The sequence below is a fragment of the Ambystoma mexicanum genome, chromosome 2p (genome assembly GCF_040938575.1).
Source record: "Ambystoma mexicanum isolate Mex_15411 chromosome 2p, UKY_AmexF1_1, whole genome shotgun sequence".
In the NCBI taxonomy this organism is placed as follows: Eukaryota; Metazoa; Chordata; class Amphibia; order Caudata; family Ambystomatidae; genus Ambystoma; species Ambystoma mexicanum.
In genome coordinates this window covers 666,179,262-666,204,305 of record NC_090923.1, presented here as the reverse complement: position 1 = coordinate 666,204,305, position 25,044 = coordinate 666,179,262, and the positions used below count along the sequence as shown (strand labels likewise).

The following is a 25,044-nucleotide window of genomic DNA, read 5'->3' as shown; positions in this document are numbered from 1 at the left end:
GAAAGCCTTAGAAGCCATAGCTCCTCTCACGGAGTGGGCTCCGAAGTGCAAGGTAACCATGCCTGCTTGGGTTAAAGTCCACCGCACCGAGCGTGCTAAGGTTGGGGTGGAAACTTTCTTATGCGGCTTGCGTGAGGCTATTAGAAGTTGCCCGTCGGCCAAGGTTCTGAGGGGAGCTGTAACCTCTTCGTAAGCCTGTTCTCTGAAGGCTGGATAAGAGATTACCCTTGAGTTGCACTTCGTCCTTCTATGTATGTGGAACACTATGCTATCGGGGGAAAAGGTTCTGCCTGCTAGATCGAGGGCCCTGAAATCAGAAACCCTCCTGCAGGAGACGAGGCAGAGCAGTGTAGTGAGCTTGCCGGATGAGGCGGTGCGAGATAGTTCCTTATTATCTGGCCAAGATAGAAAAAGATTCAACACTTTGTTGACATCCCATAGTTCACTTTATCGAGACGGGGGTGGAACAGTAAGTCTGATGTCTTTAAGCAACCTGCAGACTAGGTGGTGCTCACCAGCTGGAATTCCCTGTATGGGGCCGTGGCCTGCTGAAATAGCAGAGCGATATGCGTTAACAGCTCTGTAGGCTAGGCCCCTTTCCACTAGGGATGCCAGGAAATTCAGAATTTCCTTCAAAGGCGCTGAAACTGGATGCAAACCTTTGTCTTGGCACCAGCTCCTCCAGGCGTTCCATGAGTTAGAGTATCTTTTGAGAGTGGCCGGGGCCCAAATCTCCGCGATGAGGCTAACTGCCATGTGAGAGATGCCTGGGACTCTCCACCTAGACCTGAAATCCTCCAGGCAGCTAGGACTAGAGATCCTTGAAGGAGGAGTGGGTGGCGACATCCTGCAGGATCCAGCAGGAGATCCGGAAATTGGGGTAGAAGGATTGGAAAATCCGAAGAAAGTTCCTGAAGAACTAGATACCAGGTCTGAGAGGTCCAGACCGGGGCTACCAGAACCTATTCCGATTGTTCCTGACGGGCCTTCGCCAGGGTCCTCACGATCATGTTGAAGGGGGGAAAGGCATTGTGCACCCCTTCGGTCCAATGCTGGAGGAAAGCATCCATCGCAGTCGCTGCTGGATCTGGATTCCAGCTGAAGAACACTGGTAGTTGAGTGTTCAGGCATGAGGCAAACAGGTCTTTGGACATGGGGTCCCAGATTTGCTGAAGTCGAAGGAAGACTTCACTGTCGAGCCTCCAGTCGCTGTAATCGACTGCATGTCGGGAGTACCAATCCGCTACTACATTCGTAAGTCCCGGTAGATATTCTGCTGTTACGGAAATCCGGCGCTCCAGACAGTAATGCCAGAAATCTATGGCCAGTTCTGCTAGGGGCCGAGATTTGGTGCCACCCAGATGATTGATGTATTTTACCGCTGAGATGTTGTCCATCTTCAGTAAGATACAGCAGCTCACTCTGTCTTTGGTAAAGGAGCGTACTGCGAAGGAACCCGCTAAGAGCTCTGGGCAATTTATATGCATACCGAGTTCCTGCGGTGACCATGTCCCTCCTGTGGCCACCGGACCACATCTCGCTCCCCAGCCGGGATGGCTGGCGTCTGACTCTATCACTATGTCTGGGGCGGATCCGAAGATTGCCCGGCCGTTCCAGGCCTCCATGTGTATGAGCCACCAATCGAGTTCCGTTCTCGCTTCTGGTGATAGGGTCAGCCGCTGTGAATAGGAGAGGCCATGTCTTAGATGCAATCCTTTTATCCTCTGCAGCTCTCGATAGTGTATAGGTCCAGGAAAGATAGCTTGGATGGAGGAGGAGAGAAGTCCTATCACCCTCGCTAGGTCTTGCAGAGATATATCGTCCCTCTGCAGGAGTCTGCGGATCTCCCGTTTGGTGGAGTGAATCTTGGCCGCCGGAAGACGGAGTTGAGCCGCTTCGTTGTCGACGACGAATCCTAAAAACTCTAGGTTTTTGGATGCCTGGAGGAACGATTTCTCCTAATTTATGAGGAATCCGAGGCTGTGAAGAAGGTCTATGGCCAGCTTGGTGTGCTGCTCTACCAGATCTTGTGATTGCGCCATGAAGATAATATCGTCCAAGTATATTATCAGTCTGATGCCTTGTTCCCTTAGATGTGCCACCACTGGTCTCAGAAGCTTGGTAAAGGCCCAAGGAGCTGAAGAGAGACCGAAAGGCAGGCTCGTGAATTCCTAGTCTCGGTCTTTCCAGGAGAATTTTAGGTAGCTTATGTGGTCCTGATGTATGGGCACCGCAAGGTACGCATCTTTCAGGTCCAGACGCATAAGCCAGTCGTTGGGTCTCAGGCGATCCCTGAGCATGTGAATACCCTCCATCTTGAAGTGTCGGTAAACGACAAAGTCTTTGAGGGCCTTGAGGTTTATGACTGGCCGCATTTTCTGTTTCCTGCGTACTAGGAATATGGGGCTGAAAAAAAAACCTAGACTTGTGCAGGGATGAATCGCCTGTTTTCATGCTAGAACTTCAATTTCCTTGTCCAACGCTACCTCGTCCTCCTTGGACATTGTGTTCGGAACGAGAAGACCTATCTGAAAAGGTTGTGCAACAAATTCCAGGCGCATGCCGCGAACTGTGTCCCTGACCCAAGCGTCCCCAGATAAGGAATCCCATGCATGCGCAAAAAGAGCTAGCCTCCCTCCTATATGCGTTAATGGTGCGGGCGCTGCAATAGGCAGACTGACCTGAGGGTTGTTGTTGTGCTGGATACCGGGCGGCTCTCCTCCAGCTACGGCCTCTTCCTCGCCCCCTCAAAGGGAAGAAGGTGCCTGTGCGATCCTGCCACGCCTGATGATCCCTGGATTACTGAGGTCTTCTGTTAATAGAGTATCGGCCGGCCGAGCAATCTCTACCTCGACCGGCCCTGGCGTAAACCTTTGCAGAGAAAACTCTTTTGATTGATGATTGTGCTTTGTCAAGGGCTGTAAAAGTGCCCACAAATTTAGACATTTCCTTGACGAAGGAGTCGCCAAACAGTAGACCTTGGGCAGCAGCTCCTGACTCAATGTCTGCTAATTCAGAGAGCTTGGCATCGATCTTATAAAGGATGCCCTTGCGGCGCTTCGCTGAGATGGCGCAACTGGCATTGCCCAGCAAACAAATGGCTCTCTGAGCCCAGCCTGAAAGTATCGCGTGGTCAACAGGAGTACCAGAGGCGATGGATGCTTCAGCCAAATCCATCATTTTGGCTAGTGGACCGATGATGTCTAGCACCTTGTCCTGGCAGGACTTCCAGGCACGATCAATGCCTTTTCTTGGATCCTTGACATTCTTGCCCAGAAAGGTAATCATCTTGGAATCCAATTCCGGTGTCAGGACTATTTTGCCTGGGATTACTGGTCGTGGGCATTCTGCTCGGAGCTTTGCTCAAACTTCTTTCTCTAAAGGCTTGCGCAGCCTGTCTTTAATGTATTCTGTTGTTCTTAAAGATGGCTCGCAGTCAGAAGATCTGGGGTGTACTAGGTCTTCAGGGTAAAACATCTCCTTGGAAGAAGAAAGGTCATTGACTGCCTGCTTAGGGACGGGGCCTGCCACAATCCCTGAAGTAGAGGGTTGTGACCCTAATGTTTGAATGTCTTCATGGGAAGAAGCGTGAGACAGACTGTTGTAATCGCAACTTTCTTGATCCAAGCCCTGTTGGTATCCTTCCGGGCTAGAGGGTCTAGTGCCCCTGTTTTCTTCCTCGGGGCAAGAGGGTCCATCAGCGGAAGGGGTCTCCTTCCTATTGAAAAAGGCCTTTTTCAGCCTGGAGAAGGCATCTGAAAGGGCAGCAGTGGCGGGTTCTGGCTGGATGGGGGGGGGTTGCAGAGCCTTTACTCATTCGAGCCGGAATACATCCCCCTTCCGAAAGGTGCTTTCTCTTTTGAGTCTTTTTGCTTGGTAGGGAGTTTTCTTGTAGCTGCTCCTCCATGGTGTCCAGGCGCTGCTGGATAGGCAGGAGCATCTCTGATACAGCTCTCCTGATGCTGGTCTCCACAGTGAAAACCAGTACCTTTTCTAGGCTGCTTGCCATCGCCACTTCATCAAGTTCATAGGTATCCTCCTCATATTCGGGCCAATCCTGGTCCTCATGAGCGAAGTACTGCGCTGCCATGATGTTCAATAGCACCTTTCTGTACTCCCCTTTTTTTTTTATATCTATGTTCTTATTTTCTTTATGCCTGTGGGCACAGACCACCTTCTCTCAAGCCAACAGATATTAGTAGAGTCTTAATGAAAACCAGCCCTGTCAAAGGGCAGTATAAATGTGTCTGTCTCGCTTCCTTTGTGCTTCCAGCTTTTTTTTTTTTTTTTTTTTAAGAGGTGGTTCGATGAGGTGAATGAAATCAGTTCCTGGTGCCCGCGATCGCAAATTCGTTATGTAAATGAAACGAAAAATGAAAAATGCGATTGCGAGCGTCAGAGAGCTGAAAAGAGCATCTGCAGGAGCAGGTGCTCCCTCTGGTGACCACGGATGGCACCGCGGACACACGGAGGCTAAATGCGCCGCTTCCCCTAAGCTTCCCCTCCACACGGAAGCATCAAGACGCGGGCAAGGGTTCGCGAGCCCTCGCAGAACCAGATACACGGCTCGAAAAGTCGAAGAATATAATTATTCTTGCCGCGCAGTGCTCTCCGACGCCAGCAGGAAGTAGCTGGCGTCGGAGAGGAAAGCACGTAATAAAATCGCTCGAAGGGCGTAATATACACAAATTCTTACGAGCGCCGCCAAGTCAGCAAATTTAAATATCAGTACGAGAAAATATATTAAAGGTGCAACAAACACGACAAATGATAATGATACAGAATTGAATATGATGTACTTATCTCTTGCTGTGAGCAGCAAAGAAAGAGGAAGTGCATCATATTCAAGGCTGTTTATGTGGGGACTTGGCCGTTCATTGGAGGATGCTGGTCACATGTTGGTGACCTTGTGCTGAACCTTTCCTCAGACCTCTGGGAAATGTAGTTTTACTTGTTTACAGACCCTTAAGACAGTTTACATCATTTCATTGTTAAGTTTACTCTGATATATTTTTCTGTTAACAAAAATAATAATAATGTATCTTGCTGCTGAGCGCTTTCTTTAATTAATTAATAAAGAAAGAGAAGCATAATGGGAGCCTCCGGTCTTGACATAGAATTGCTTTTTTTCAGCCGTGCACTGTAACAGGCACAACAGGAGTGGAGACAAAAGGGTGTTCATGTTTGACCCATTAACTCCAGGGCGGAGACATTAGCTTCTGAAATCCTTCACTTCACGGAAAGCCTGTCATGGAGTGACCTGCCAGGCAGACCAATAATGCCTCAAAGGGCGGCACAGTATCCTACTGATTGGGATTTGAAAAACAGCTGCTAAAACACGAGGAATCCGTCACTTAAGACACTTGTGATGTTTTACTGAAGGTTTCTAAAATTCAACCGGCAAAGAAAAACATCATTCTAGTGATACCATATCTCACAAGTGTAAAGTGTGAGCATTATACTCTACAAGTTACCTCTATCGAACATTATTGAAACACACCTTGAGGCCCTGATGTCATTGCAGACAGTATTTGAAGAACACATCCTGTCAACCCCAAGCGCAACCCCAGACATGTTTCAGCCTTGCTTGAAGCGAGGTCTCGGCTTACCTTGGTGGATGGAAAGCTCTTAATTAATCATAGCCACTGGCAATTCCTCAAGATATCTTCCATTCCAGAATTTTAAGTCAATTGGGACCATTGCTCAAGGGTACCAATCAAATGCAAATCAGTCTTCGTCCTGCCACTGCCGAGAGTTATCCATCCTAAATGCAAGTTCATGCCCCACTCTGCAGGGAAACCAAGGAACCCCCGACATATTTGGACTGTGTGGGGCTCGGTTCAGTATGCAAAAAGAGCAGGGTATCCCTTTTTGGCCCACTTAAGTGAACTCACTAAATGAACAACACCAAAAAGTGTTAGATGGAAAGATGCTTTGGGTGGCATGGCTATGCTTAGATGTGGCCCTTAGCTGGCAGTGCCCAGAGTTCCTGGCTGTGCTTCACTCATGACAACCAATGAGGCTCACGCATGTCTGGAGTGGCTTAGGGCCTCCATAGGACAGAGGTAGCAGTGGTTCAGGATTGACTGGCCGTTGTACCATTGGGACCTAGCTAGATTTGTTTAGGTTTTTGACTTTCTGTAATTAAAAAAAAACATTCTGAAAAACTGGTTATGATTACTCAAAAACACAACCTGTCCCATTTCAGGTATGAAATGATGAGCCACTACTGGATTCTATGATTCCTCAACTTTACATTCTGGTTCTTGTAATTTCTGCATTCGCAAGAGGGGACTCACAAAATAGTCTCAAATGGAGGAGGCGCTACTGTACACTGTGGGGCTACACTGCTATATACTGTAGTATTATATCGCACTCTTGTCACTATTTACTACACCAGGACTTTAAGTGCTGCAGATAAGACACAGTGAAATTAAATAATTTGCCTAGGACCACACGTTTTGGTTGTACCAGCAGTGTTGCAGAAAGCGCTTATTTATGTAGACGAGACCACCCCTGTTCATTTTTTCATGCTCTTCTTTAGGCCACACATTCAAGTTTTAGGCCACACCCATCAGGCAATACACGCCCCCAAATGAGGGACCCCCTCAATTTCTTTCCCCACTTAAAGCACTGCCGGGCCCTCTAGGAAGCCATCCAGCAGCAGGTTTCATCCCAAGTGCATGGAAACATGACCATATGATGGCCATTCTGAAGGAGCTGCAATGGCTGACTGTCACATCAAGGCAATGGCAGCGCTGGTCATTGGGCTGGCTCTCGCTGGATCTGAGATGCAGCACCAGAAGTGTAGCCAGATCACGGGATCCAGCCAGAGTCAGCCGCCTCAAACCACTGCTCTGAGCTGGGAAGAAGGGAAAAAAAAGCGCCTGTGAGCAAACTGTAACTTCCTCTGGTGACCCCATGCAAGAGGTCACAAGATGAAGTTACAGTCCTCAGCCACGACCCGGTCCTCAGCCACGACCCGGTTTATTTATTTATTTATCCAATGTTTGTCGGATACATGGACCCGGATTATTTATTTATTTATGCAATTTTTGTCTGATACCTGTATCTGACAAACATTACATAAATAAATATACAGGAATCTGACAAACATTGCATACATACCCCTATTAACACACACATACGATGCAGCCACCCAACTGCTTTCAGAGGGGAGCTGCACGAACTGTGCCGGCTGTGGTTCAAGTAAAAGAAAAAGTTACCAAGGTTTTTTTTATTTTTTATAAAATGGGATTCAAATTGTGGATTTTAAAACATATTTACTGAGCAACACTGGTCAAAACTATTATCCGCATCGTGAAGTAACTCCTCACCAGTGCCATGGAAGTGGTTTAAAGTAGAATTAATATATAGTTTGGAAATGAAGCAGCATGAAAGAAATTGAGCGGTTTTAAACTATTATTTTGGACATTTCCTTTGATCGGTGGTCAACTCTCAGCTCCGCTCCCCTTAATCCCGCCGCCTCCTCGGTCACCGCACGCCCCACCCCCAAACTCCGCCCCCATCCCGGCCCTTGTGGGATCCCCCACCAATTTGTTTCCATTTCCACCAGTGGGCAATGGTGGCCAAGGCCCTGTCCTAGCTGCCTGTAATATTCCTCATCTCCTATGGCCTTCACAGCAGAAGAGAGCTCAGGGAAGCTTCCTCCCTCATGTGCTTCAGGAAAGAGATGAAGACGCTGCTTTTCAAAGACCACATTGTCATGCACTGATCTGGGACCCCGGCTGGACTCACTTGCATTGCCCCCTCCCCTCAATGAACCCTTCACCTCTTCTGCTCAGTGAGCCGTTGCCCCCACCCACCCCCCCACCTAGACCTGCACTATAGAAATCCACATACATGCATAGATGCAAACTCCAACCCCCGGGTATCCTTTTCTTAAGCTCGACCATCCTCCCCCTCTTTCCTGTTGTCACTCCTCGTGCTGCGCTGCCCAGCCGAGACTTCCAGCTTGCTACGCCCCATCTCCCGCACCGAATGTTCAGTGACATACAAAATCAGAGGGTCTCCAGCGACCATTTCGAAAAGTAGACCAGGAAGACATAATAACACGGACTAATACTGTTATTAAAATGCATGGCTATTTGACTAGTGCCGTGTTTCTACACTAGGTGGCAGCCTTCCCCTTGCATGCTCGCCACATGTTTATGTAGGGGAAACGAAGGCAGCTGACGCCGCATAAATGTCCACATGCGCGCCTTTTTGGGTCCACGTATTGCTGCACATACATGCACCAAATGCCATTACCCCCCCCCGTCCGTCTTCCTCGTCACAGTAGGAACGTGACGAGGAAGACTAGTACCAAGTGTAATGAAGATTACAAGTACAAATCGGTACATTTCGCCACACATTATGCAGACAAAGTTGTACTTTTGAGAATACGTTGTTGTCCTGAACAGTGGAGATTATTTGTAAACCATCCGAATAAAATGCACCCCCTCCTCCAACCACATTCTATGGGACGACTCAGGGGTTCAAGCCCAACCTGGGATTTCAAATACTTTGTACCTGCTCACCCCACAAACACCTATTCTATCATTACTAATGATTTTTTTTAGCTCAAACTACATGATTTTTGAGTGCGTGCTGTAATAACTGGTTTTATTGTTATCGAACATTTCTCCTGCTCAGGGTCGTATTGAGACATCAAATCGGTCCGGGCACCAATGAAACAGTGGCCCACAATCAAACAAGTCTTTACTTTTCAGAATAGTACATTAGAGTATTAAGCAAGGGGGTGTTTTCAGTAAACTATACTGCAAATAATGCATTCCATGGCATACTTTCTCAGCAGCATCGGTTGAAACGTCTGTAGTAATTTATGACACTCGCCCTGGGGTTCGCGGGTCCAAGGGCGGTCAATTAGTGCGGGCCCCTTAATTTGCATTTGATATCATCACAAGATAATAACCACTTCATATGTAGGCCGCAGCGAACCCATTGTAATCCAAGAGGAGAATTTCGAATAACTACACTAGCAAAGTATAAAAGGTGCCCACTTTTAAGCCCAACAATTTATAATGAAATATTCCAAAGAAAACAAAATCCAAACATGAGACGTGCGCTTTAATGGCACTTTTATGTGTTTGTGTGGATACGTGTGTGTATTGGAAACATGACAATCTGGTGTGAAATCCAAGTAGCTGAACACTTGAGCAAGCAAACTTATTTTTAATCTTGGCCTTAAAAACACACAACCAGGGTTGCGTCTACCCGTTGAAGAAAGTAAGCTGATGCTGTCCACCCACATGTATCGACTTGTGCCCTGAAAATCAGTACAGGGCCAGAAGCAGAGAAAATATCCCCTCCAGTCTCCAGGAGGACAACCTGTCTTGTCACATCCTTGGTAAATATTCATGGCACGCTTGCATGCTTCATGTATAATATGTATGTGGAAAATATTACATTCTACTTAACCGCTTCTTGGCTTGGTAAATATAAACATGTGGAAATAAGGAAAATAGCTAAAATGGTTTTGTGCAATATGTTTAATTGTGCTGGCTCAAGGCACAGATTTTAGGCAGCTAACTGCTGCTTTGCATGTGCTTTCAATATAAAAATGCCCCTTTACAATTCTTAACGCAACAATGGTCTCTTAAATAGGCCATCAACAGTAAATTGCACCCACTTTAAATGTTCTGCTTTAAGAAAGTGATCAGCAGTGCTTATGAGGCCCTTAGCGCCTATTGGGCCCCCGGGAGGGAGTGGGGGGGCATTTGACTCTCCAGAGTCGCAGCAGGAGGTTGAGAGGTGATAAGGGGGCCCCCGGGGGGTATTTAAGGGACAGGGAAGGTTCGAGAGCAGGCGACCATTGAGGGAGAGTATTTGTCAGTGTAAGGGGAGGAGGTGAGGTAGGAGAAGGGGTTAGTGTTGGCGGAGGGAGTGGGTGCCTTCTTAGTGTTAAAAAAAAAAAACATCTGGTCGTTTGGCATTAGGCATTTTGTAGTTATTATTGCAGGGTTAGTGGGCAGAGTTCGGGAGTTTGCCGTATATAAGGCAGTCCCAGTGCGTACCTTCGGTGGGGGGGTACCCATCGCGGCTTGGTGGGCCTGCTCGGGGGTTTTGAGGCCCGCGAGGAGGGTCCCAGGTGGGTCGCAGCTGCCGCCTTCCGCTGGCGGGTCTACCTGGGGGGTACGGCGGGTGAGGTGCGCAACTTCGCAGGCCGGCGTCTGCCTCAGTCCTGGCAGCAGGGAGGGGTCTTCTTCCAGGGGCCGCACCAGCGTTCTGCTAGGTGGGCCCGCATAGCGTTCTTCAAAGGGCGCGAGGTGCTGTGCGGGCGGTCCTCCAGTAGGGGGCTGGGTGTAGGGTGAGGGAGGGGTTTGGGGTGCTCGGCAGCAGCCGCGGGCGGTAGTCGGGTTTAAGGGTTGGAGGGACAGTTGGTGGGGGGGGAATTTTGGCAGTTGGGAAGGGTTAAAAAAATAAAAAAAGTAGTTTTCTATTTGCACTGCGTTTGGCAGTGCGTTTGTACATTTAAATAGTGAGATTCTGAGTTTAGGGTTATTTATTGGGGGGTCATTCAGTTGGGGTTCATCTATTCTGTCCCCTGGATCCTCAAGTATTTGGGGATAGTCCGTGTTGTATTTATTTATTTAATTGTAATTATTTATTTATTTTTAATTTTATGTATTTATTTTGCCCTTAGTTTCCGGGTTTGCTGAGGCTGGAAAGAGGTGTTTTAGTGTTTTGGGGTTTTTCGTGGTCTGGCTCCTTTTCTGGGGGGGGGGCGTGGCCCAGGCTCCAGCTAACAGGTTTCAGCTCCTTAGTGGGGGGCCATTAAGGGGTGGGTGGCCAGTGCAGGAGCCGGCAGTGCTAGGGAGTAGCGGGTGTGAGGGGTTTTTGGCAGGAATTTGTGGGGAGGTCAGGCTGCGGTGCTTGGGGTATTTCGGGTTTGTTTGGTGTCAGGGGTTTTGTGTCGGGTTGCGCTGGTAGTTTTTTCCTTTCCTCGGTCGGTTGACGCGTTGGGGTGCTAGTGGTCTGTGTGGGTTGTTGGCGAGCAGTATTTTATCTGGGTGGCCCACGAGTATTGAAGGGTGCCGTATGAAGATGGTGGGCCAGAAGGCTAATAAGCAAGGGCTCATTGATGCCAAGGCTTTGAGGGAGGCCCTGGCGATCATCAGCAGGGCTTCCAAAGCGCAGCTTGTGATGGCTGTGTCGGAGGTTACGGGAGGGACGGAGGGAGAGGGGGGTAGACTGCAGAGGAGAGCTGCAGCGGACAGAGCACTTGCAGCAGTAGTGCCATGTAGCCCTGCGGCTGGGAGAGGAGGGTAGGAGGTCCAGGAGGGAGACTTCTAGGAGAGCAGCAAGAAGGGTCGGGGAGGGGGTAAATAGAGCAAGGAGGGTATCCGGGGGAGAGGGTGCAGGCAGAGAAGGAGGTGAGAGGAATGTGCATGGGGGTGAGGGCCTGGCTGAGGAAGAGAGGAGGGGAGACAGGGTGCAGAAGGGGGTGGTGGTGCAGAGAGGCTGGGGAGGTACGTATCTACAGAAGAGTGTGAGGGGGAGCAGGAGGGAGCGGTCACCGGAGAGCAGTGAGGAGAGGGAGAGGTGCAGAACGACCTCCCCATTAAAGAGGGCATCAGGTGGAGGGTTTGGGGCGGCCCCCACAGTTCGTCAGGAATAGCCAAGGGAGGGTTTGAGAATGACCCCTCTACAGGATATTGGGGTGCAGCCTAGAGGGCCCAGCACGGCTCCTAGCGAGGAGGATCAGGGGGTGGAGGTGAGGATCCCTCGCCCAGGAAGAGAAGAGCAGGCAGGGGTTCTTATGGCCCCAGCTAGAAGAAGGAGAATGAGCGGAGCGGCGGACGCCCTGAGTTCACCTGAGGAGGAGCTACCTGGAACGAGCATGTGCTTGCAACAGCCCTGGTATGGCATTGGGGATGATGAGGGGGTGGAAGAGTATGCGTGGCAATGGGGCGATGAGAGTTATGGGGTGGCTAGGAGGAAGGGGAGAGGGAGTGAGGGGTTGAGGTGGGATGGGGATGTGGGTTGGTATGGAGGGCGGCAGCTGAGCGGCCGCGGGAATATTGGGTTAGGCGAGTCTTCTGACATGTTTTCTTCCCGCAGCAGGAGCCCATTGAGGAGGGAGACGAGGGGCGTTGGTGTGGAGGCAAGGCTGCAGTCGGGCGACGGCAGGGCAGAGCGAGGTGAGCAAGGTAGGGAGTGGTCAGATGCATGGCAGAGGGGAGACACGAGGTCGGGGCTAAGTGGGGAGGGGGTGAGGGTGCTAGGGGTGAGGAGAGATGTGGGCCTGCAGGCTGCTGGGGCTTGTCATGGGGAGAGAAAGGTGTCATCCGTGGAGGTTCAGACTGACGGGGCGATGGAGTCCTGGGCAACGGAGGTGCAGGCAACAAAAGATAAGGAGACAGAGGGTAAAGGGATGGATAAGAAGCTGCCCTATATGGCATCACTAAACCATTGGGAGCACACTTGATGACTTCTACAAAGGATAAGATTTGGCTGGTGAATTTGTGGACGTTTTCAAGCTGTTACACAGGGAGGTTAGAGCCAAGGAGGGTTCGAAGGAAGAGGAGAGGGAGTTGGCATTACGTCCGAAAGTCCCGGTGACAATAGAGAATTGGACATCAGCGTTTATCATGTACGCCAGTGTTTACTGCGAGAAATTCCCAGAGAGGTGTGTAGCACTGTGGAAGTATATGGATGTAATTAGGAAGGCTTTCACGTGTTTTGGAGGTTTTGCGTGGGTGAGATGCGATGAGGAATTTAGGGCAAGATTGGCTGAGGATAGCCAGGCGGTTTGGGGGGAGATAGATATGGACCTCTGGCTGCAATGGATGGCGCCGACGAGGCCGGCGTCGTCGGTGCACACTGCAAGTGGCTTACCCTTGCCTTACTGGCCCTTTCTTGGTCGCCCCGCTCCGGAAGGGGCAGGTGGGGCGCCGGGGTCAGCAGTCAGCAGTGTGTTGGGGTTTCAACAAGGATGGCTGCATGCGTTTGGCGTGCAGGTTCAGACATGAGTGCACCAGAAATGCTGGGCGGCACCCGGTTACACAGTGCTTCCAGCAAGGAGACCGTGGGCGGGGGCAGGGAGCAGGACGGGGGATTGTGGGGAAAGGCTTTTACTCCGGTTAAGGTAGAGGTTCTGGAGAGGTGGCTCAGCTTTTGTCTGGACAGGGAGGGGGCGAAGATCCTGGGGGAGGGTTTCAGGAACTGTTTCAGGTTAGGGTACCAAGGTCCGAGGGTGCGCAGATGGGCGGAATATCTGAAATCAGCCAAAGAAAAAGGGGATGTGGTTAAGGAGAAGTTGCGCAAGGAAGTGGCAGCCGGGTGGGTGGTTGGTCCATTTGTGGATTTACCGGGTAATTTGGTGATATCCCCATTGGGGGTGGTGCCCAAGAAGGTGCCGGGAGAATTCAGACTGATACATCATTTATCCACTGGCGTAACAGGGGCCCCCGCAGCCCCCGCGGTGCGGGGGGGCCCGCGGTGTGTGGGGCCCCACCAGCACATGGCTGGGAGGGGGCCCCAGTAAAAAAAAAAAAAAAAACAAATATATTTAAAAAAAAAAAAAGTTTCTTTTGAAATTCACTCTGCATTCATAAAGAACATTTCTGTAACAGAAATAATTTCTTTATGAAGGCAGAGTGACTACAAAAAGAAACTTTCTTTTTGAAGTCTGAGGGCCCCCGTACCCCATGACATGGAAGACCCTAGGCTGGAGGCCTCCATGTCATGGGGTGGGGGGGGGGGTGGGGAACCCTATGCCTTCAAAAAGAAATTGTTTGTTTTTGAAGCCACTCAGCCATCATAAAGAAATTATTTTGATTATGGTTCGGTCCTTAACTGAAATAATTTCTTAATGAAGTTATAGTGACTTAAAAAAGAAAAAATGGGGCTCATTCTGACCATGCCGGTCCGGAAACAACGGTGCTGGTAAGTTTACAGGCACTGTTGTTTCCGGACCGGCATATTACAGGTCTGCCTGGTGGGGCTGCCGTGCCCGACAGGTCTGACCCTGCCAGGCACAGCAGCCACGGTAGGAAGACCTGTCACGGAAGCACCGGCACCGCTAACAATGGTGCAGGTGCTTCTGTGTCCCCATTCCCGTGGAGTCTGGGGTTTAACGAAATTACCGGCACCTGATTTCCCAGCCGCCAGACTTGAAATAGCACGGTGGCACCGGGAAGTCAGGCCATAGTAATTTTTTATGGGTCTGGCGGCAACCCGCCGGTAGCACCGGCACGGTTACCGCTGGACCCGTAATGAGCCCCAATTTCTTTTTTAAGTAATAGGGCCCCCCCTCAACTCCATGAGGTGTGCGTGTATGAGTCTATGGTGAAAGGGTGCACACTCAAATGTATAGCCGGCTGCCTGTGTGTGTATGGTGAAAGGGTGCACACTTAAATGTATGGGTGGCTGTGGGGGTGTGCCTGCATGGTGAAAGGGTGCACACATAAATGTATAGGTGGCTACCTGTGTGAGTGTATGTTGAAAGGGTGCACACTTAAATGTGTGGATGACTGGGTGTGTATAAGGTGAATGGTGTGTGTGCTTGTGTACAGGGGCACAAGAAAACCTTCATTTCGGGGGGCTAACCCTTCAAATGTTGGGAGAGGCGCTAACTTCACATGCGGTGGGGAGGGGGAAACTTATTTGTGAGGGCGCATCCAAATTATTTACGCATTTTAATGAGACTATTCTAGTGCAGATTCAATGTTACAAGCAGTTAACTCTCTCCTATAAGTCTCCTGTTCCCTCTCTACCCTTCCAATCACTCCCCTGGCATGCAAGTACTAAACCCACATCACGATTTCAATCGCCTAAACAATGTGGCATTTGAATGCAGGTACTAACAGTGAAATGCTTTACGTTGGTAATTGCTGGGTTCTTGTTAACAGCAAAAACCAGGTGCCGTTTAAAATCTGTGTCCTGTTCGGTCTGGCAACTGCTCTAAAGGTTAGCCAAGTTGAGTCAATATAGCCCAAAATGTCAGGGGGGGTAGTGCTGAAGCCCAGTCAACTCAATGGTGTTGCGCTACTACTTGTGTTTAATGCCTTGCTTACTCCTAGCCCTATTCTTCCTCGTCCCAGTACTTATATACGAGGCAGTACGTGTGTTTGAGGCACTCTGCCTCATACAAAAGTACTGGGAAGAGGTAGAGGTACATGGAGGTAATGCCTGATTTAGCTACCTGTAATCTTCATCACTCCTAGTCCCACTGTTCCTCATCCCAGTACTTACCTATGAGGCAAGGAGCCTCATACGAAAGCTCTGGGACAAGGAAGAGGGATGCAGAGGTAATTCTGGGCCAAGGAGCTGATTGTGGAGGTTGGGGTGGTGGGTGGGAGGGAGAGTGGTTGTGTGGGGGGGCAGGATTGTGTGATAAATCATAATGGTTGTCCATGTCCAGGCTAAGCAGGCATGATATGTGATATTAGTGGCTAGAGAGGCATTTTTTGATTTAGCCAGTCTAGTCATTCCTCAGTTTGGTATGACTTTCTTTTAACTGGACATTTCTGATAAAGTAGTCCTGCTAACTTTAATTACCTGGCTAGATTGGCATTTGGGTGCTGCCAGTCTAGCCATTTCTTACTGTGGCATTGTATATTTTTTTGGGCATCTGTGATAAAATGATATGATGTGATTCAAGTCTTTTATAATGCGCCTGTACACAAGTGTACACAAGGGAGGGATGATAGAGGGAGGACAAGACAAACGATCTCACTAGGCCTTGTGTCATTGTGAGAACGAGAAGTGCAAGGGAAAAGGGAGCAGGGAAGTGCAAGTGAGAGGGGAGGGGAAAACAGGGCAGCAATGCTCTCAGTAAGTGCAGCCAGGGCAGAGCAGCTATTGGTTGTGCAAGGAGAACAATGGACTGCAGGGTTACAGTTACAGCCCCTAAGTGCATGGTAGGCCCGGAGGCAGTGCAAGGGTGACCAATAAAGAAAGAGCCTGGACTCAGAGAGACTCTGAGGGTAGCCAAGCAGCCAGTCAGTACAGCAGACAGGTAGGTCAGGTAGGTCAGCAGGGGGGGGAGAGAGAGCGAAAGCAGCAGAGAAGAGGAAAGCTTTTAGCTGCTTCCGAAACTTCAGGTTGTCCGCCTCAAGTTTGAGAGGGGCAGGGAGGCCATTCCAGTTGGAGGCACCAGCAGAGGAGAGAGGTCTACCCCCACTCTCTGCCTGGAGAAATGTCTAAGCCTTAGAGAGTTGGAGGTAGCTGAGTGAAGCGTTAGAGAAAGAAGGTATTTTGGAAGAGAGCATTGGATTTAGTGTTGGCACTGGCCCCAGAAAGCCTTGTGGGCAATGCAAAGGCTCTTGAACTTGATCCTTGCAGCCAGTGGAGAGATTTCAGGGCTGGAGAAATACAATCCCAGGGCTTGAGGCCAAGGCTAAGTCTTGCAGTCCTGTTCTGGATTATTTGCAGATGACGGAGACTAGAGGAAGACAGATTGAGAAAGTGGCTGTTGCAGTAGTCCAGCTTAGAGACAGTGAGCTTCTGGTGGAGAGTGAGAAAGGGAAGAGTCCCTTTGAGGAGGAGCAGCTGGTAGTGGGACTTCTTGGTGATGTCCGAGATGTTAGGAGAGAAAGAGAGTGTGGCGTTGAAGATGACACCAAGGTTTTTTGCCTCGCAGGAAGGCAAAGGAAGAGGGCCCAAGGTGGTCTGCTATAGTGAGAGAGGAAACACAGTGGCAAGGGTCCCAATGAGAAGGATCTCTGTCTTACTGGCATTAAGGCAGAGATTGTTGGAGGCGCACCAATCCTGAATTGTGGATAGACAGTCAGGAATGAGCAAGAGAGGAGAGGAGGATGAGAGGAGCCTGAAGGAAAGCTGAGTCATCCGCACAACACTGAAAGTTAGAGGATAAGATAGAGGTCAGGGAGGCCAAAGTGGCCAAGTAGAGGTTGAAAAACCAGCGTGAGAGGATAGAGCCCTGGGGAATGCCACAGGTAGAGAGAGGTGGCGGAGAGAATGGGACCACGATCGACCTGGGAGCGGAGTGGCGGTCCAAGTGGAAGTAGGTCAGTCACTCTAGGGTCTGATCTTTGATGCCCAGGTTCTCACAGAGTCGATTGATCAGGATGGCGATGTTGACCCTGTCGAAAGCAGAGGAAAGATGAAGGATGAGAATAGAAGGAATGCTGGAATCAAGGTTAGAGAGCAGCACAGGTGTTAAGGAGAGCAGTTTCCATGCCTCTGGCAGCTCTGAAGCCAGACTGATGGTCATGGAGACAACCAACAGATTCAGTGTGGAGAGTAAGCTGGGAGATGGCAAGCTTTTCCAAGAGTTTGCTCAGGAAAGGTGGAGATTGAGCGATAGTTTTCCAGCAGGTAGGATCAGCAGACTGCTTCTTGAGGAGTGGGTGCACAAGAGAGTGCTCAAAGGGAGAGGGGAACATTGCAGTGACGAAAGAGTGATTACAGAAATCGGCCAAGGCTGGAGTGAGGGTGTCAATATGGGCTTTGATGGTTCTGGAGGAGCAGCGGAGCACCTGTTTGGACGACACTTTCATAGATCGGACTTGTCTAGAAACCTCATCAGGTGTTGTCAGAGAGAAAGAGGAAAAAGGAGGAGGAGAGAAGAGATGGCCAAAATGGGCCGAGAGAGGAAGAGGACATAGAGGACAGGCTGTCCTGAGATTTAGCAGAGAAATGAGAGGCCAGAGCTGTACAGAGGGCATGGGAGGGAACAGAAGAGGTATAGACCACAACAGGATTGACCAGTTCCTTGCAGATTTTAAAGAGTTTGGCCGTGTTGTTCGAGGCCATGGAGACACATGCTTTATTGTGTGCTCTCTTCTTGATGAGTGTTATTGCTTTGACTGGCATTTTGCTGAAAACAGTCTAGGTATGTCTAAATGTGGCCTGGCATTCTGTACTATAATGTTATTACGTGTTTACACTGGTCTACATTGTGCAGCCAGTTGGAAGCATTAATGTTCCTGTGCACTGTTGGTGACTTGCATGTATTGGATTGTGTTACCCTACAAAACATTTGCAAACACTCTGGCTTTATAGCCAATTTATCTCAGAAAGTGTGCTGTATATTGCATTAAAACACATATTTATATCTTTTTCCTAGTGCAGTGTGCGGCATACCCCTTCAGCAGCACGTTCATGCGTATTGTGCAAGCGTGACAGTCTAGGCCGGCCCAGAGTGTGGCGCAACCCGTGATTTGTTGCCGAGTTGGGGGGCCCCCTCAGCATGGCTCGCAGGGGGGCCCCCACATTTTGTGTTACGCCACTGCATTTATCATGGCCGGAGGGCTTGTCAGTCAATGATTTCATTGCCCCGGAAGATTGTGGGGTGTCATATGCGAGTGTGGACCAGGCAGTGGAATTGATAAGGAAGGTGCGTCGTGGAGCATTTTTGGCCAAGTGTGATATGAAGGCTGCATTCAGGTTGCTGCCGGTGCACCCAGAGGATTTTTGGTTGCTGGGAATGCCATTTGAGGATTCCATTTATGTAGACAAGGCTCTACCGATGGGTTGTGTGATTTCTTGCGCTTTGTTTGAACGTTTTAGTTCATTCTTGCAGTGGGTTTTTACTTATAGTTCAGGTGCGGAGGGGGTGTTACACTACCTGGACGATTTGCTGTTCATCAGCGGGGCGGAGGATGATTCTGAGTGCAGGAACATGCTTCAGACTTTTCAGGCATTGATGCAGGAGCTGGGGGTGCCTTTGGCCGAGGATAAAACAGAAGGGCGGCGTGGTTTTGACATTTTTGGGGATTGAGCTGGATTCCAGGACAATGACATCACGCTTGCCGCACGACAAGGTGAGTCGTTTGTTGGGTTTGCTGGAGAAGGTGGTGGGGGCGCGGAAGGTGACTTTGCTTCAGATGCAGCAGTTGGTAGGGCATTTGAATTTCGCATGTAAGGTGGTGGCCCCGGGGCGTACCTTTTGTAGGAACATGTCGAGGGCCATGGCGGGAGCTAAATGCCCACATCATCGGGTGAGGGTTTCAGGGGCAGTGCGGGAGGATTGCAGGATTTGGCTGCACTTCTTGGAAGGGTTTAATGGGGTGTCTACGTGGCTACAAGGGGATCCAGTAGTCTGGGAGGTGCAGATATATTCGGATGCAGCAGGTGCGGGGGGTTTCGGAGTCTTCTGGCAAGGTGGATGGTGTGCAGAGAGGTGACCGTCGAGGTGGCTGGAAGAGGGGGGGAGTATTGCATTCCTTGAGTTCTTTCCATTGTTGGTGGCATTGGATCTGTGGGGCAGGGAGTTGTCAAATAAGAAGGTGAATTTCAATGTGGACAGTGAGAGCGTGGTCAATGTCGTCAACAGGCAGTCAGCAAGGGACCAGAGGGTGGCGAGGTTATTGAGGGAGTTTGTGTTGCGATGCCTTGAATGGAATGTGCTGTTCAGGGCTATGCACGTGCCGGGTAAAGATAATGGCATCGCTGATTCATTATCTCGTTTTCAATGGCAGAGATTCCGTGGATTGGCACCTGAGCACACCAGATCGGGCAGCGGATCACGGAGGAGCTGTGGAAGCTAGGAAACTGGCGCTAGTGGAGGGCTCTTTGGCACCGTCGTAATGGTGGGAAGTTGGCGAGCAGGATGTTAGAGGGTTGGGCGAGGGAAAAAGGTGGGGTGAAGGATAGCAGAAGGCCGATATCAGCAACCCTGTTGGTCAGATTATGCAGGGCCCTGGAAGTAGTTTGCTGGTCGGGTTGGGAGGGGGTTATGTTTCAGGCTTGCTTTACATGGTTGTTTTTTGGGGCATTCAGGGTGTCAGAGCTTGTGGGAGCGAAAGGGGGTGCGGGTGGTTTACAGTGGGAGAATGTCCATTTTTCGGATTTGGGGGTGGATATTTGGATTGGAAGGTCAAAAACTGACCAGAAGGGGAAGGGCTGCTGGGTGTCGCTGGGGTGGGGAAGTAATGAGCTGTGCCCGGTGAGGGCGGGTTTGGCGTGGAAGGAGTTATCAAGGGGAAGGTCAGGGTTGGTTTTTAGACATGCTGAGGGGTCAGGGGTGTCAGCAGCGCAGGTGCTGGGGGTTCTGAGGAAAGCATTAGGGGTGGTGGGGGAAAAGCCTGAGGATTTTGGTACGCATTCATTTAGGATGGGTGCGGCATCTGAGGGTAACCGTTTGGGGCTGTCGGAGGATAAGGTCAAGAGTTTGGGTAGGTGGAGGTCTATGAAGTATAAGGGTTACATCAGGGAGCTGGGAAAAGAGTCTGGTTGAGAAGGGGCAGCAGGGTTGTGGTGTGGGGGGGGCCTCTTTGTGGGGGCTGGAGGTGCGTAAGTGACACTGTGATTTCTTTTTCAGAGACGGCGAGGAGGCCGGGGCAGATTCGGCAGATTTGGATTGTCGGGCACTCGATTGTGAAGTGGGCGGGCAAAGAGGCAGAAAAGAGGGTTTTCGGCATGCATTTGGGCTGCAGCTATGAAATGGGGATTGTGAGGTGGTCGGGGCTTGGGGGGCTGCTCTGGGATCAACTGCTGCCCATGCTAGCGGGGATGAAAGAGCGTTTTGGGGAACCGGATGGGTTAATAATACATGCTGGGGAGAATGATCTGGTGCGGGATACGGGAGTAGCTTTGTTGAAGAAGATGAAGAGGGACCTGGCATGGCTTAGGGAAATTTGACCTAAGGTAAGTTTGGTATGGACTAAGTTGTTACCGAGGAGAGTGCTGAGGGGTGCAGTGAGTAAAGGTGCGGTAGAGCGCACAAGAAAAAGATAAACAGGGAGATGATAATGTTTTGTGGCCTGGCAGCGGTGCGAGTTCTTGAGCACAAGGAGATTATATATGACAACTTTGAGGTTTTTAGGGAAGATGGAGTTCATTTGTCGCTTTACGGTAATAGCTACTATCTGCTGGATTTAAGGTTGTTGGTGGAGGATATGGTGAAGAGTTGGAAGTGTTGAGCACCTCAGTTGTGGGGCAGAAAAGAACACCTCAGGGGAGGGTTTTTTCTGGTGGCGGGGGGAATGGCCCCTTTGGATGAGGGGGGAGGCAAGCAATGGGGGGGATAGCGCGGGTAAGGATGGGGGTGGTGCTGTTTGCACGAACGGGCTACCCCGGGGATGCAGAGAGGGGAGCAGGTCTGGAAGATGGAGGGGCATGGGCCCGGGGAGAGGGTGGCAGAAAGCGGGAACGAAGGCTGGAGAAGATGGTTAGGGGATGGTAAGGACCTGGATATAGGTAGGGAGGAAATTGGGGTTATTCATTCAATTGTTGGGGGCTTTAAGAGTTAATTATTTATTTAATGTTTGGCGAAATGTTAAAGCGGTTAATTTAGTCTGTAAGGCCAGGGGCCAGGTTAGCATTTATTTGTTAACTTTGGCCTGTCACATTAAAGCGACCTTTTCCACTTTTAAGTGAGTCTGGGTTTTTGTGCAGTAAGCCCAAAGGGGAGAGCCGGGGGGAACGTGCAGCGTTTCCCCCCGGAAGTGGTTTTGGGCGCTGCACAGGCCAGCGAGCTGGCCTGCACATAGCACGTCGCTGGGGGTGGTATTTAAGGGGCAGGGAAGGTTCGAGAGCAGGCGACTGTTGAGGGCGAGTCTTTGTCCCCGCCCCCCATTTCTTTTTGGTGAGGTCCATTGGGGTGAGGTAGGGGTGGTTGATTTGTGAGTGGGAAGTCGGTTTTTAATTTTCCCCCAGGTTTTGGATTTTTCAGGCCGTTAATGTGTGTTTAGGGCATAAGGTAAAAGGGGTTGTTGGTAGCTTTGGTGTGACAGGTCGGGGCGTTAGTTTGGAGGAATGTTAAGAGGTTTTGTTGCTGATGTGACAGGTCGGCCTGGCTGCGGGTCTGAGGTAGGAGGAGATTGGTGTTGAGGGGAGTTGTGGGGGTGCAAAAAGTAGTTGGCGGGAGGCATGGCCCCTTTGGATGAGGGGGGAGGCAAGCAATGGGGGGGATAGCGCGGGTAAGGATGGGGGTGGTGCTGTTTGCACGAACAGGCTACCCCGGGGATGCAGAGAGGGGAGCAGGTCTGGAAGATGGAGGGGTATGGCCCCGGGGAGAGGGTGACAGAAAGCGGGAACGAAGGCTGGAGAAGATGGTTAGGGATGGTAAGGACCTGGAGATAGGTAGGGAGGAAATTGGGGTTATTCATTCAATTGTTGGGGGCTTTAAGAGTTAATTATTTATTTAATGTTTGGCGAAATGTTAAAGCGGTTAATGTAGTCTGTAAGGCCAGGGGCCAGGTTAGAGTTTATTTGTGAGATTTGGCCTGTCACGTTAAAGTGACCTTTTCCACTTTTAAGCGAGTCTGGGTTTTCGTGCAGTAAGCCCAAAGTTACCTCACCAGAAGAAACAATAGAAACCTCGAGCGACAGCCACTTTTGAAAAAGTTTTGCCGGCAAGTTTCCCCATCATCATGCTGGCTGCCGCGTGTGCTGCCTGTGTACGCAGAGTGGACTTCAGCATGTGTAGGTACTCAGAGCACCCGGGCCACACTGCAGCCTGCAAGAAGAGGGAGTCAACGGCTCCCTCAGCGCTGGGCCCTAGCAGGCACGGGGCAGAGTGCAGCGCTCATGCTGCACATGCCTAGTGCCGGCCCTGAGCACACTCCGGACAAAAAGTTGCACGTTTGAGATTAATGAGCTGGTATTTCGTGCCAGAGTCTGCTCCTACTTATTATATAGACCTCTAAACGCTATGCAGATTCTGTCAGTATGCAAGTGTCACCTGTAGGCAGTGCTGGCCTTAGAAGAAAAATGTGCCCTCCCTCCCCACGTGCCCTTCTATTCAATGCCGGGGGTGGGGGTGTGGTTGTTTTTTTTAACTGCCATGAGACCAATGTCTACCCTTCTTGAGAGCGACATCTGGCATACTGATCTTTTTCTAACTTGAAATGATTGATTGTTTTCCTCTGGGAAATGTAGTTTTCCTTGTTTACAGACCCTTAAGACAGTTTACATCATTTCATTGTTAAGTTTACTGTGATATATTTTTCTGTTAAAAAAAATAATAATGTATCTTGCTGCTGAGCGCTTTCTTTAATTAATAAAGAAAGAGAAGCATAATGGGAGCCTCCGGTCTTGACATAGAATTGCTTTTTTTCAGCCGTGCACTGTAACAGGCACAACAGGAGTGGAGACAAAAGGGTGTTCATGTTTGACCCATTAACTCCATGGCGGAGACATTAGCTTCTGAAATCCTTCACTTCACGGAAAGCCTGTCATGGAGTGACCTGCCAGGCAGACCAATAATGCCTCAAAGGGCGGCACAGTATCCTACTGATTGGGATTTGAAAAACAGCTGCTAAAACACGAGGAATCCGTCAATTAAGACACTTGTGATGTTTTACTGAAGGTTTCTAAAATTCAACCGGCAAAGAAAAACATCATTCTAGGGATACCATATCTCACAAGTGTAAAGTGTGAGCATTATACTCTACAAGTTACCTCTATCGAACATTATTGAAACACACCTTGAGGTCCTGATGTCATTGCAGACAGTATTTGAAGAACACATCCTGTCAACCCCAAGCGCAACCCCAGACATGTTTCAGCCTTGCTTGAAGCGGGGTCTCGGCTTACCTTGGTGGATGGAAAGCTCTTAATTAATTATAGCCACTGGCAATTCCTCAAGATATCTTCCATTCCAGAATTTTAAGTCAATTGGGACCCTTGCTCAAGGGTACCAATCAAATGCAAATCAGTCTTCGTCCTGCCACTGCCGAGAGTTATCCATCCTAAATGCAAGTTCATGCCCCACTCTGCAGGGAAACCAAGGAACCCCTGACATATTTGGACTGTGCGGGGCCTCATCAGTGAAGTGCAGCTCGGTTCAGCATGCAAAAAGAGCAGGGTATCCCTTTTTGGCCCACTTAAGTGAACTCACTAAATGAACAACACCAAAAAGTGTTAGATGGAAAGATGCTTTGGGTGGCATGGCTATGCTTAGATGTGGCCCTTAGCTGGCAGTGCCCAGAGTTCCTGGCTGTGCTTCACTCATGACAACCAATGAGGCTCACGCATGTCTGGAGTGGCTTAGGGCCTCCATAGGACAGAGGTAGCAGTGGTTCAGGATTGACTGGCCGTTGTACCATTGGGACCTAGCTAGATTTGTTTAGGTTTTTGACTTTCTGTAATTTAAAAAAAACATTCTGAAAAACTGGTTATGATTACTCAAAAACACAACCTGTCCCATTTCAGGTATGAAATGATGAGCCACTACTGGATTCTATGATTCCTTAACTTTACATTCTGGTTCTTGTAATTTCTGCATTCGCAAGAGGGGACTCACAAAATAGTCTCAAATGGAGGAGGTGCTACTGTACACTGTGGGGCTACACTGCTATATACTGTAGTATTATATCGCACTCTTGTCACTATTTACTACACCAGGACTTTAAGTGCTGCAGATAAGACACAGTGCAATTAAATAATTTGCCTAGGACCACACGTTTTGGTTGTACCAGCAGTGTTGCAGAAAGCGCTTAGTTATGTAGACAAGACCACCCCTGTTCATTTTTTCATGCTCTTCTTTAGGCCACACATTCAAGTTTTAGGCCACACCCATCAGGCAATACACGCCCCCAAATGAGGGACCCCCTCAATTTCTTTCCCCACTTAAAGCACTGCCGGGCCCTCTAGGAAGCCATCCAGCAGCAGGTCTCATCCTAAGTGCATGGAAACATGACCATATGATGGCCATTCTGAAGGAGCTGCAATGGCTGACTGTCACATCAAGGCAATGGCAGCGCTGGTCATTGGGCTGGCTCTCGCTGGATCTGAGATGCAGCACCAGAAGTGTAGCCAGATCACGGGATCCAGCCAGAGTCAGCCGCCTCAAACCACTGCTCTGCGCTGGGAAGAAGTGAAAAAAAAGCGCCTGTGAGCAAACTGTAACTTCCTCTGGTGACCCCATGCAAGAGGTCACAAGATGAAGTTACAGTCCTCAGCCACGACCCGGTCCTCAGCCACGACCCGGTTTATTTATTTATTTATCCAATGTTTGTCGGATACATGGACCCGGATTATTTATTTATTTATGCAATTTTTGTCTGATACCTGTATCTGACAAACATTACATAAATAAATATACAGGAATCTGACAAACATTGCATACATACCCCTATTAACACACACATACGATGCAGCCACCCA

At 49.7% G+C, this 25,044-nt stretch overlaps 1 long non-coding RNA gene across 1 annotated transcript in view; it reads right to left on the bottom strand.

The window, feature by feature from the left end:
• The window catches only part of LOC138565916 (uncharacterized), a 44,150-nt gene that overhangs the window by 732 nt on the left and 18,374 nt on the right, over nucleotides 1-25,044 (bottom strand). The gene's annotated exons all lie outside the window — the stretch shown is intronic.